We start from the raw sequence: 13,732 nt of genomic DNA on the forward strand, positions 1-13,732 counted from the left end.
CAGGCAAAGAGAGTTTACAAATCCGTGATACTAACTCCTATTATCAAGAACAGTAATAACTTGCCTCAACATGCCTGTAATTAATTCAACTAACATTGATTGTCTATTACATGCCAAGACATATCTGGCAAAAATGAAAAAAACAACGTAGAGAGAACCTGGTATAAATTAAACTAAGAAGTTTAATGTTTATCTGGCTTAAGTTATTTTTAAAAGGATGAAACCGGAACACAGGAAAGTTGTTTAGTAATAAGACCCATTTGCTATATCAATAAAATATCTTATATATGTAAGAAAAGCACTAAACTCAAGTAGATGGGGACAGCCTGCCTTAACAGGCCTTAAAACAGGAAGAACAAATTGCCAGACTAAAAAATGGCTCATCTTCATTCATAAATACAAAACAAAATGGCAATCATCTTTTTTGCCTATCAAATTAGTCAAATTAAGATTTATTTAAAATGTATGGAGTCTCTTCAACAATGGTGCTGAGACAACTGGATATCCACATGCAAAAGAAGAAGGTCTATAGACCCCCATCTCACATTATATATAAAAATTAAATAGATTAACAACCTAAATAGATTAACAACCTAAATAGGAAATTTGAAAACATAAAACTCTTACAAGAGAACATACGGTTAATCTTTGTAACCTTGGATTTGGTAATGGACTCTTAGAAATCATAAATGATGAAAGAAAAAAATCAATTAGACTCTAACAGAATTAAAACCTTTTGTGCACCAAAGGGCATTACCAAGCAAGTGAAAAGACAGTCTATACAATTGGAGAAGATATTTGCAAATCATACACCTGATAAGGGTTTAATACCCTGAACATTTAAAGACTCTTACAACTCAACAACACAAAGAAAAACAACCCAATTAACGAATGTGTGAAGAGCTTGAATAATTTCTGCAAAGTACAAGTGGTCAACTAGCACATGAAAAGATGCTCAACATCATTAGTCATTAGGGTAATACAAATAAAAGCTATCATGAGAGATTACTTCATCACTACAAGGGAAGTTTCTAACTAAAACAAAACAAAAAAACAAAGTAACAAGTGGTGGCAAGGATGTGGAGAAACTGGAACTCTGGTACAATGCTGGTGGGAAATGTAAAATGGTACAGCTTCTGCGGTTTCTTAAAAACCAACCATAGAATCAGCACCTCATCTAGCAATTGGGTAGGTAGATATGCACTGGGTAGGCATATCCCCACAAGTGACAGCAAGGACTCGGACACTTGTATGCCAACGTTCAATGCAGCATCACACACAATAGTCAAAAGGTGGAAAGAAACCACGTGTCTATCAGGAGATGAACGGATAAACAAAACGTGATAATATACACACAATGGATATTATTCAGCCTTAAAAAGGAATGTTTTTTTTTTTTTTTTTGAGACGGAGTCTCGCTCTGTTGCCCAGGCTGGAGTGCAGTGGTGCAATCTCAGCTCACTGTAACATCCACCTCCCGGGTTCAAGCAATTCTCTGCCTCAGCCTCCCAAGTAGCTGGGATTACAGGCACCTGCCACCATTCTATTTTTTTTTTTTTTTTTTTTTGCATTTTTAGTAGAGACAGGGTTTTACCATCTTAGCCAGGCTGGTCTTGAACTCCTGACCTTGTGATCCACCCACCTCGGCCTTCCAAAGTGTTGAGATTACAGGTGTGAGCCACTGCGCCTGGCCCTAGGAATAAAATTCTTGATTATGCTAGAAGATGGATGAGTCTTTAAAACATTAAGTGAAATTAGCCAGACACAAAAGGATAAATACTGCATGATTCCACTTAGAAGGCTAGTAAGTTATATATATTTTACCAATAAAAAATATTCCAAAAAAGCTTTTAAAAATGCATGAAAACTGGTCCTCTCACACTGCTGTTGGATATACAAATTCATACAAACTTTAGGAAAAGTAATTTGGCAGTAAACATCTAGAGCTTTAAAAATGTCTAAACTTGGCCAGGCACAGTGGCTCACACCTGTAATCTCGGCACTTTGGGAGGCTGAGGCAGGTGGATCGCGAGGTCAAGAGTTCAAGACCAGCCTGGCCAACATGGTGAGACTCCATCTCTACTAAAAAAAATACAAAAATTAGCCGGGTGTGGTGGCCCATGCCTGTAATCCCAGCTACTTGGGAGGCTGGGACGGGAGAATCGCTTGAGCCTTGGAGGCAGAGGTTGCGATGAGCCTAGATTGCGCCACTGCACTCCAGCCTGGGCAACAGAGTGAGACTCCATCTCCCCCACCACCCCCAAAAAAGTCTAAACTCTTTGACTTAGTAATTCTAGAAATCTACCCTAAGGAAATAATTTTAAAAGCCAATGTTTTAAGGTATTCTCATAAGGTGTTCTAAGGTTTTAAGATATTCTTTTGAACATTGCTTCTATTTGGTAAATTGTGGAATATTTGAAACACCCAAAGGTGTCAGAATTGTTAAGTAAAAAAGTAAAAAATGAAAACTACATGAGATTGAGGCTGGGCATGGTGGCTCATGCCTGTAATCCTAGCACTTTGGGAGGACGCGGCAGGCAGATCACCTGAGGTTAGGAGTTCGAGACCAGCCTGGTCAACACTGCAAAACCCCGTCTCTACCGAAAAAAAGAAAAAGAAAAAAAATACACAAAGATTAGCTGGGTGTGGTGGTGCATGCCTGTAGTCCCAGCTACTCGGGAGGGTGAGTCAGGAGAACTGCTTGAACCCGGGAGGTGGAAGTTGCAGTGAGCAGTGAGATCACACCACTGCACGCCAGCCTGGGCAACAGAGCAAGACTATCTAAAAAAAAAAAAAAAAAAAAAAAATATATATATATATATATGAGATTATCATACAGAAATTTAAAATTATCAGTAAGAACAGTTTATAAATTATATGGGGCATTGTACATAAAAAAAAGGGAAGATGAAACTCATGTAAAAAATGGAAAGAAATGTCTGAAAAATTAATCTCTGGGGTGGGATCATGAGTGCCTTTCTCTATCACTGCTTCTTTATTCTGAATTATACTTTTCCATTTGTTGACATGGAATACACAGCAGCGTTATTAATATAAATGCAAGGGGAAGGATGGGAGATCCATTGTGAATATTAACAGAAAAACAATTATTACGATCTTTAAGTGTCATTCTCTAGAAAACAAACTGAAAATGTATTTCACACGTTGGACTCCTGTTACCTAGATTTATTATTTCCTGTAGAAAGAGAGTTTTAAAGCACTGGATTTTGTGTTTTCTCTTTCAATGTTCCCAGTCTGGGATGATGATAAGTTCTGAAGATGGAGAGTGATGATGATACTTGCACAACACTGTGAATGTACTTAATGCCACTGAACTGTACACTGAAAAATGGCTACAATGGTAAACCTGACGTATACTTTAACACAATAAAAAAGTATATTATGAATAAAGCCTCTGTGGGTTTAGCTTGGGACTCCAATCACCATTTATATATTGTTCCTGGAGAAAAAAAATTCTGAATTCCGTATTATGAGCTCAAAATTAATAACAATCGTAACTGATATTCACCGCAATATTTACATGGCCTTCTAAGAATATTTGAAAACCCATAGGTTCTGACTTCTGATTTATGAATGTGTAAGTGTGGTGGTTTTGTAAGAATTGTGCTTGGATCAAGTGGATATACACATGGAAAAATCAAACGAATACTGATTCCTACCCTTAAACTATACATAAGATTAATTTCAGCTGGTTTGCTGACATAATTGAGAGAAGTAAACAATATAAGGCTTCTAGAGGATGATATGGTAGAGTATCGTCACAACCTTGGTGCAGATGACCTCTTGAATAGGAAAGTGCGTGTTGCTGAAGCCCACGCAGGGTGAGGAAAGCACCTGTGGACAGGGAGTGGACGGGAGGCAATAGCCTGGCAAAGGGTGCTGGAGCCTCAGCATGGTGAGGAGGGTGTCCACACGGACAAAGCAGTGGCGGCAGCCTGATGTGTGTGGTTGGAACCCAAGTGAGACAGATAGTATCTATGAGGCAGTAGCTGTAGTCTGGCATAAGGTTCTGCAGTCAGTGGACTAAATGGGATCTTTTGGAACCTGAGCAGAGAAGGGCGTCCAACTAGGGCAGCAATAATGACAGGAGACTGCTTATATACAGGGCATTCTGATCTAATAAATAAATACATGAAGGATATTGACAGCAAGGTTCTTTGTGTCAGAAAAGGGAGTTATAAATATGGAAAGATAGAAAATTAGCATGAGACCTATGGTGTTACACTAAAATTGGAGGTATTGGTATAAACAGTTTTCAATATATATAGATAAATTCAAAAATAAATATAGACATAAATGTGTGTGTATATATGTGCATAGGTCTGCTAACTATGAGGGCCTGGAAGCAGCTAACAGCTCAACAGCATGAATACACCTGGTGTCCAAATCTTGATTTCTAAATACTCATCCTGCAATTTAAAACAACACAACACGGCCGGGCACGGAGGCTCATGCCTGTGATCCCAACACTTTGGGAGGCGGAGGTGGGCGGATCATCTGAGGTCAGGAGTCTGAGACCAGCCTGGCCAACATGATGAAACTCCGTCTCTACTAAAAATACAAAAAATTAGCTGGACATGGTGGCAGGCACCTGTAATCTCAGCTACTCGGGAGGCTGAGCCAAGAGAATCTCTTTGAACCCAGGAGGCAGAGGTTGCAGTGAGCCAAGATCGCCATTCCATTCCAGCCTGGGCAATAAGAGCGAAACTCCGTCTCGGCGGGAAAAAAACCACAACACAAAGCAAAACCAAACCAAACCATGGGTCTGTGAAGAAATGGCTGACTCCAGTGCTGGAGCTCAGCAAGTACTAGATGAGTGTAGACATCTTGCTGTGCCAGAAAATAAGGGAAGTGCTCAAAGAGGATGACACAGGACACAGAAGTTGGCTTGAAGGGCTGCCACTGGCCAGACTGGGAACAATCTGTAACTCAATGATAACAATGGCATAACATCCACTGAATAAAACAGGAATGTGGGAGCCCATACTGATATAAATAAATACATCAATAAATAAATGAAGATAAGAGCATTTCCTTACAACAAAATGCTAACTAAAAATGTAATGATGGAATTATAAACTCATCATGTGGCAGCCATCATAGTAAGAGTAATTCATTCAAGAAATATTAATGAATATTAAAACTTCCTGTTGCCAAGTGAAACGTCCATTCCAGTGGATGAATGGGATATACTCATACAAAAGTGTCTCCTTTCAAAGCATTAATGACACTGGAGAAATCTGCAGATAATATCTGAATCAAGTGATCAAAGTTAACATCACCAGTAACAGGAAAAATCAAAATCATGTATCGTGATAAAATGTAACGAGAGTAAAATATTTCCAGGATACTTCTACCAAAGATGCATAACTTGAATCTAATCATTAAACATCAGACAAACCCAAATTGAGTGATACATTACAAAATAACTGGCTGCAGTCATCAAAGGTGTCAAAGTCATGAAAGTCTAATGTTATTTTTAATTCAATTTTATTCTAGTTTAAAAACAACTTTACTGAGGTAGAACTGATATAAAAAACTGCACATATTTAATGTATACAATTTGATGAGTTTGCACATATGCATATACCTATAAAGCCACTGCCATAATCAAAGTAACAAATGTATCTATCACCTCTAAAAGCTTCCTTGTGCCTCCGTTGTTTTTTGTTTTGTTTTGGTTCTTTTAAGGACACTAAAGTTTATTTTTTAAGTGTTTGAAAATGTCACAAATGTAGTATGTTATTTTCTTATTAATAGTCTCCAGCTCTAACAATAGGATAATAGCTGATCAATAATCTACTTTGATAGCCAAAATAAGACAAAAGTACATGCTTATGTCAAATTTCAAGGCAAAGCACAAAAATTTTCTCCACTGGGCAGCTGCTCTCCAAAACCCTTTATGATAAACCATGAATCCTTTAATGTTACACTTTAATCCCACTTGTAACCCTCTGTCTCTGAGCCTCTTCTAGAATCACCTTCTTTAGATTAGGATGTGAGTACCATTTAAAAAAATTCCCAGTTTACAGCATCTTAACCCATCCCCCTCTCTACAGGGCAATGACCAAGTTCCTTGAAGAAAAACATAGGCCTCTGCCTCTTCCTTAAGGCCAACACCGCTGAGAAAGTCAACGACGCATCAACACACACAATTCCCTAACCACAACTGATAACCAATTCTGGTAACAAACAATTACAGAACAACAAAGTAATTCATTTAGTTCACTTGAAACAAAAATACAACTCTATACAAATAATAATCAAATGAAGGCTGACTGATGAGGAACAGCAAAGATATTACATCTGATAATAGGATGCTTTGGGCAAAGGTTTTAGAGCAGGGTAAAACTCTGGGGAGCTGTATAAGATTCTAAATTAGAAAATGTCAAACTTAAGATTCTAATATAAATAATGAAGCAGCAATATACAGTAACCATTATATTTTGGTTATTACAGAATTCAGTACAGCATTTTAAACCTGAAATATCTTACATAACTATTTCATTAGACAGTGACTGTTATGCCATCATCCTTGTTTTGCTCCATTTGTATCACTCAATAAGATCAGATCTAGAGTTTTTCTGTTGTTGTTTTAAAAAAAATCTTGACCATGTGACTAGCAACGGTCTCAGTTGTTTCTATCCATAGCAACATCATGGAATCATTAGCCTCTGAGGCTGCCTTCAGAGACTTGTTTCCATGGCAACAGAGGCTATGATATTAACACCGTCACAAGGAACACTGCAGAAAATTGTAAATTTCTATAAAATTGGATATATTATACATATTTTAAAGTACCTTTTAAAAACCAGTATCAAATGGATGGCTATCTGAACAAATATTTAAAGTGATTTGTTTTTAGAGATTCTTAATTTTCTCTATAGCTTTATATTTTAAATCAAATTTAAGATCTTAAAATTACAAAAGCAGCACTTAAAACAGATTTTCATAAAGTGGTCTGAACACTCACTACATACAGCCATGTGCATCTGTTCTGCACATCTACATTTATGACCATGTATCGCCCTCCCTCACGTCGATTCATTGAAAAATAAATGTATATTGAATGAGCCTACTACTTTTATTAAAGCCTTTTCTGCTTAAAGCACTCAAGTGGTTTTCATTATGTGCATATGAATCCTGACTAATACAGGAAGAGATAGAAGGGACAATTAGGAGTCTACTGTAATAATCCAGCTGAAAGGTTATTGGTGGCTTAAACTGAATGGTGGTAATGGACATATGAGTAGTCAAATCAAGATACATTTTGAATATAGAGTTGGTATATCTTGGTGACTGATGAAAAGTCTGGAGTGAGGAAGGCCTATTAACATTCACAATAGCCACTAAAAATGATCTTTTATACAAGAATTCGACTCAGGCATAACAGAGTTGCAAGGCTATCTAAATATATTTAAAAACATTTTCTCACTAAATAATTTATTAAAATGACTTTCATAGCATAAGATGCAACTCCAAAGACGATAAATGAACATACTATCTGACAGCTAATAATGCTTATATTTTACATTAACACGTTATGTGAAGGGGGTAAACTGACCTAAGAATATACACAAAGATTCACTACTGTATCTTTTTAATTCAACTTTTAAGTTCAGGGGTACATGCGCAAGCTTGTTACACAGGTAAACTTGTGTCATTGGGATTTGTTGTACAGATTATTTCATCACCCAGATATTAAGAATAGTACCCATTTAGTTATTTTTCCTGATCTTCTCCCTCCTCCTACTCTCCAACCCTCAGACAAGCCCCAGTGTGTGTTGTTTCGCTCTATGTGTCCACCTGTTCTCATCACTTAGCTCCCACTTATAAGCGAGAATGTGCGGTATTTGATTTTTTGTTCCTGCATCAGTTTACTAATGATGACGCCCTCCAGCTCCACCCATGTTTCTGCAAAGGACAAGATCTCATTCATTTTTATTGTTGCGTAGTATTCCGTGGTGTGTATGTGCCACATTTTCTTTATCCAGTCTACCATTGATGGGCATTTAGGTTGATTGCATGTCTTTGCTATTGTGAATAGTGCTGCAATGAACCTAAGCGTTCATGTCTTTATAATAGAACAATTTATATTCCTTTGAGTATATACCCAGTAATAGGACTGCTGGGTTGAATGGTATTTCTGTTTTTAGGTCTTTGAGGAACCACCACATTGTCTTCCATAATGGTTGATCTAATTTACACTCCCACCAACAGTGTATAAGTGTTCCTTTTTCTCCACAAACTTGCCTGCATCTGTTGTTTTGATGTTTTAATAGCCATTCTGAATGGTGTGAGATGGTATCTTGTTGTGGCTTTGATTTGCATTTCTCTAATGATCAGTGACGCTAAGCTTTTTTTCATGATTGTTGGCCACACTTTTGAAAAGTGTGTTTACGTCCTTTACTCACTTTTAATGGGATTGTTTTTCTCTTGTAAATTTCTTTAAGTTCCTTATAGACGCCGGATATTAGACCTTTTTCAGATGTACAGTTTGCAAAAATTTTCTTCCATTCCGTAGGTTATCTGTTCACTCTGTTGACAGCTTCCTTTGCTGTGCAGAAGCTCTTTAGATCCCACTTGTCAACATTTGCTTTTGTTGCAACTGCTCGGTGTCTTCATGATGAACTCTGCCTGTTCCTATATCCAGAATGGTACTGCCTAGGTTGTCTTCTTAGGTTGTCTTCTAGCTTTGGGTTTTACATTTAAGTCTTTAATCTATCTTGAGTTAATTTTTGTATGCGCACTTCCATATTTTTAGAGAAAATGAGATGTATGAATTAGCAAATCATTTGGTACCAATATCTTAGATGGCAAGGAAAAGTATCAACTGTTGTGTCACTGTGGGTTAGTAAGGATCTTATTTTGGTTTTGTATGGCATAATTAATATTCCTAATCTAAGTTCTTTGGTTCTTTGTTTAAAGATGTATTATGCTGTAATGTGGCATGTTTCTCTGATTAAATGTCAAAGAAGCTATTTAAAAGTAAGAAAGAAACTAAAAAAAACTGCAAGCCTTTTGATGTTTATAGAAGGATAAAATATAGCAAGTAGATTTATAAAAACTCTGCTTAGGAATCACTGTACTCAACGGGGGCCCAGCACCTTCGGAAAAAGGTGATTTTTATGGCTTAAATCTGTTTTTTTATTCAAATGTCCTTTGGTCCTGTCACTGTAAACAGGTATCTTTCACATAAGCCAGTATAGTAAAAAATCAACAATATGTTATTTGAACCAGCTTCATATGACTTCCATGTCATAACTATCTCAGAAGCAAACACTTATAAAACTAAATACATTTTTAAACAAATCACTAAGGGTATTAAAATCATTAAATTTAAAACAAAACAAGGTAAATAGGGAAACAGATCTAGCAATTAATTCCATTACAGAAACATGGGTACACGTATGTTAGTTCATACAGACAGATCATCTAGTTCATGAATCTATCTCTACTTGCGAGATTCATAATATTCAGTTAAGGTTTCTTATCCCTTATGAAAAGACAATATTCTATCAGCATTCAGATGACAATCTTGTCCTAGTAAAGGATGAGCCAAACACGAAAAACTTAAACAGAGACCTAAAACTTAAATATATGGTTACATAATTGACAAATGGAGATAAAATTACCAATTGCAATAATATGCTTTTTTACCTGATTTTTATCAGAATGTGGCTAGAGAAATAAGCACAACCACAGACTTCATGACTAATAACCTAAAATGGGCCCTTAATGCTTCCCAGTAATCAGATTTGCCTTGTATTATTCACCCTCTACAAGTCTGTAATGATTCAGGTCCCTGTTATCACTCTCTCAAGTTGCCTTCTTCTATTTCCCCCACATAAATACACACATTTTCTATTGTTTCTTTCCTTTATTTTTCCTCCAGAATACCATATACACTCATACGTCACATATCAACATTTTGGTCAATGATGGTCCACATGTACAAAATTATAATGGAGCTGAAAAATTTCTACTGCCTAGTGATGCCATAGCCATTGTAATGCTGCAGTATAATGTATTACATCTGTGGTGACGCTGGCGTAAACAAATATACTTCACTGCCAGTCGTACAGAAGTATAATACATATAATTATGTATGGTACATAATACTTCAGAATGATAATTAACAACTATTTTACTGGTTTGTATATTTATTATACTATACTTTTTATCTTCTGTATATTTATTATATACAAAAATAAATATACACTGTATTCCCATTAAGTGACATGTGACTGTATTTTGGATAGTTGTATTTATTATCTGTCTTCTTCTACTTAGAGCAGATTTCTGTTCTGTTCACTCCTATATGCCCAGTGCCTAGAAAAGTGCACACAGGAAGTATTTAATATATATTTGTTGAATGAATAAAACCATGTGACTGTCAAAAGAGATCAATTTAATCAGCACTCTAAAATGACTTGGGCAATAGATTGGGTAGGTACAGTCTTCCTTCCCCTACCCACTTTCATGCGATATACATAGTAGACATTGCTAAAAGGTTATTTCTGTGTTTCTGGGCAGCCACCACCAATCAGAAGGTGTTCAAGATGTTTTGCAGTTTGATAAGCTTAGAACAGAAGTTTCAAAATGTAAAAAATTGCCAGTTTCATGTTGTTCTCTATCTAGCAATAACGAATTGCCTAATAATGTCCCATTTGAAAATAAACATGTCTTGGTCAAGCATATTTGCTTAAAATATTTTCATCGCTTTTCTACTCAAACTGCATTAGGAAGTACAACTTCTTACTGAGGGCTCATATTTAAAACCCATGGTGCCCTTCCTCTGAGGTTCCACTAATCTCAGCTTGGGTCCTTTGTTCCCCTACAGGTAGCTACTTCTGTAAGTTACTCTTGATTTTACCTTGGCATTCTCATTTTGCCTTTTCAGTTCTCCCATACTTATCTAACCAATCCCATGTATTATATTTTTCCTGTTAAAATAGTTGCTGTGGTTTCTGTTTTCCTGGCTGCACCCTATTAAAGTTACCAACCCTCTAGCTAAAACATGGTTGCTTCTCCGTATCTCTAGATTCCTCATTTAAAGGTCAGAATATTTCGCTGAAATGAAAATGATGGTGGTGGCGGTGGTGGTGGTGGATAAAAGGGTAGCTGATAAAGATGATGTTTACCTCATTGATGTAATTAATGTATTATAGTAAGTGCTTTGCACATACTGTCTCATTTAATTCTCATTAAATTTTGATGTAGATAACACTTTCATCCCCATTTTCTACAGATGAGGAAACAGACTCAGCATTGAGGTAATTTACCCAAGGTGGCACAGGCGATATGGCAGAATATAAATTTAAATCCAGGTCATCATCCTCTAAAGACAGTACACTTTACTTATCTCTTTAAAATAGTTCAAAAAGAGTTTTATTTTGTCTTTATTGTTACCACTATATTTTACTGCAAAGACAATATATATTACCTGTAAAAAGAAATAAATAACTGCATCAATCCTTAGATCAGGGGTTAGCAAACATTTTTGGAAACGACAAAAAAAGAAGCGTTATGGACCATGCAGTAATTGTTGCAACTATCCAACGCTGCTATTGTAGTTCAAAAGTAGTCATACACAATACACAAATAGGCATGGCTGTGTTCCAATAAAACTTTATTTACAAGGCCAGGCATGGTGGCTCATGCCTGTAATAATCCCAACACTTTGGGAGGCCGAGGCAGGCAGATCACATGAGGGCAGTAGTTCAAGACCAGCCTGGCCAACACGGCGAAACCCAGTCAGTCAGGTATGATGGTGCACATCTGTAATCCCAGCTACTTAGGAGGCTGGGGCATAAGAATCACTTGAACCCGGGCGGTGGAAGTTGCAGTGGGCTGAGATCGCGCCACTGCACTCCAGCCTGGGCGACACAGTAAGACTCTGTCTCAAAAACAAAACAAAACAAAACAAATTTATTTACAAAAACAGGTGGCAGGCTACATTTGGCCTACAGATTGTAGCTTGCTGACTCCTGCTTTAGCTGCTTTTAAAAAAGGAGAAAGAAAAGGCTAATTAAGTCAATGAAGAAAATAGAAAACTTTTACTAACTATAAATGGTTTAATTCTGTTGCAATTCTTAGTCTACAATAAAAATAAGCCAATTCTCTCTCCCCCGAGACCATGAAAGCAACAATTTAAAAAACAAGCAAACAAGATATACATATGGAAATTTCAAGTTTCACCTACAGTTCTTTAAAATACTTTTAATTAAAAAGTCTATATAATAAAGCTGGACTCTTACAACTGAAAAAATTTTGCCTTTATACTGAATATAGCCTTCCAGTTTGGAAAAAAAGTGATTAAAATGATACCATTTTTGTTCTCTCTTTTGTTCTCCCTTCAAAATCCTGCTATGGTACTTAGTTTGGCTAAAGCAATTAATTCTTAATATTGATATGCATCTTGTTTGTTTTCCCTCTATCTTACAAAATACTTTCCAACTGATTTCTTTCCAAATTTATAACCCTTTGATACATCAGATCATCCTACCAAGATCAGTCAGATTTATATACAGATAAATGAGGGTGGGATCTGTTTTAATTTAAATGCCAGGTTATTGCTCTTGAACGCGGCTGTTAAAAAAAGATTAACAAATAATTAAACACCAGGTTATAATCCCCAATTCTTTTTCTCAGAACAACAAAACAACACAAATTGTAAAGCAATCATTTGGTTCCACTCTGTCACAGCTGTAACTTCTTCACATTTCAAAGCTGCTCGAGTCAAGAAGTCAGAGTTTTGATTTCACAGATACTGAAAATACTGTTCAGAAATGCAACCAAATTGGGGCTTAAAGGAAAAAGAATGAATAGGAAGTGCTCCTGTTACGAAGGGAGGAGGGAAAATCTTTTAAATAAACGCCTGGAGGGGCAAGTTGTGTATAGGCTTCTATAAAATTCCACTGCTCCCAGGTGGCACTGCCAGTTGGTTTGTATTTGCATACGCCTGTTAAAATTACCACATCAGTTGGTTTAAAGTTTTCTTTAAAAGGTGGTAATTGTAGGCTACTGTTCTCTACATAGTCTGAACAACCATTTTTACCTTTATCAAAATTCTAAACTTTGCTATAAAAATGGAGGGCTGGAAACGTTATCTAAATAATCGTGCCAGGAAGTACAAGGAATAATTTAAGAAAATTTCTTTAAAGAAATTGATACTAAGTAAAATTTTCAGGATAAAAATTTAAGTTCTTCAGATATGTAAGAGTATAAATGCTTCACAATTTTTTCACAGAAGGATCTGAATTACTTCTGAAATTCACAACTTTACAAAATCTGTAACATAAGACTTGCTAGTTTTTAAGCCATAGTGTTACATAAAAATTGCTTGGGAAATTTACAGTGATCCAACAATATTTAGAAGTTCCAAACTTCCACCTCGTCAACAGCAGATTAAATAAAAATTAACACCTGTATAACATCTGTTTATTCATTCAACAAATATTTATCAAGTGCATTCCCCATGCTAGGCTCTGGGGATACCACGGGAAAAAACCACACACCTTGCAGCATCAGCTCTTGTGAAACTTACGGTTTCGTGGCTGACATGAAACAAAATCATTACCCAAATGACTACTGAATTAGAGTTGTGATAAGAGGTATGAAGTACAATTCTCATGCAAACAACACTACTTGAAAATACAGGAGAAAAATGTTGCTCAGGCTGACTTGCCCTGATCCCATGAGCATGTTC

The 13,732-nt window shown here is 36.4% G+C and overlaps 1 protein-coding gene across 28 annotated transcripts in view; it reads right to left on the reverse strand.

Annotated features, from left to right (window-relative positions):
- DLG1 (discs large MAGUK scaffold protein 1) overlaps window positions 1-13,732 on the reverse strand; it is a 277,635-nt gene that overhangs the window by 130,417 nt on the left and 133,486 nt on the right. The gene's annotated exons all lie outside the window — the stretch shown is intronic.

The sequence above is a fragment of the Symphalangus syndactylus genome, chromosome 17 (assembly GCF_028878055.3).
Source record: "Symphalangus syndactylus isolate Jambi chromosome 17, NHGRI_mSymSyn1-v2.1_pri, whole genome shotgun sequence".
NCBI lineage: Eukaryota > Metazoa > Chordata > Mammalia > Primates > Hylobatidae > Symphalangus > Symphalangus syndactylus.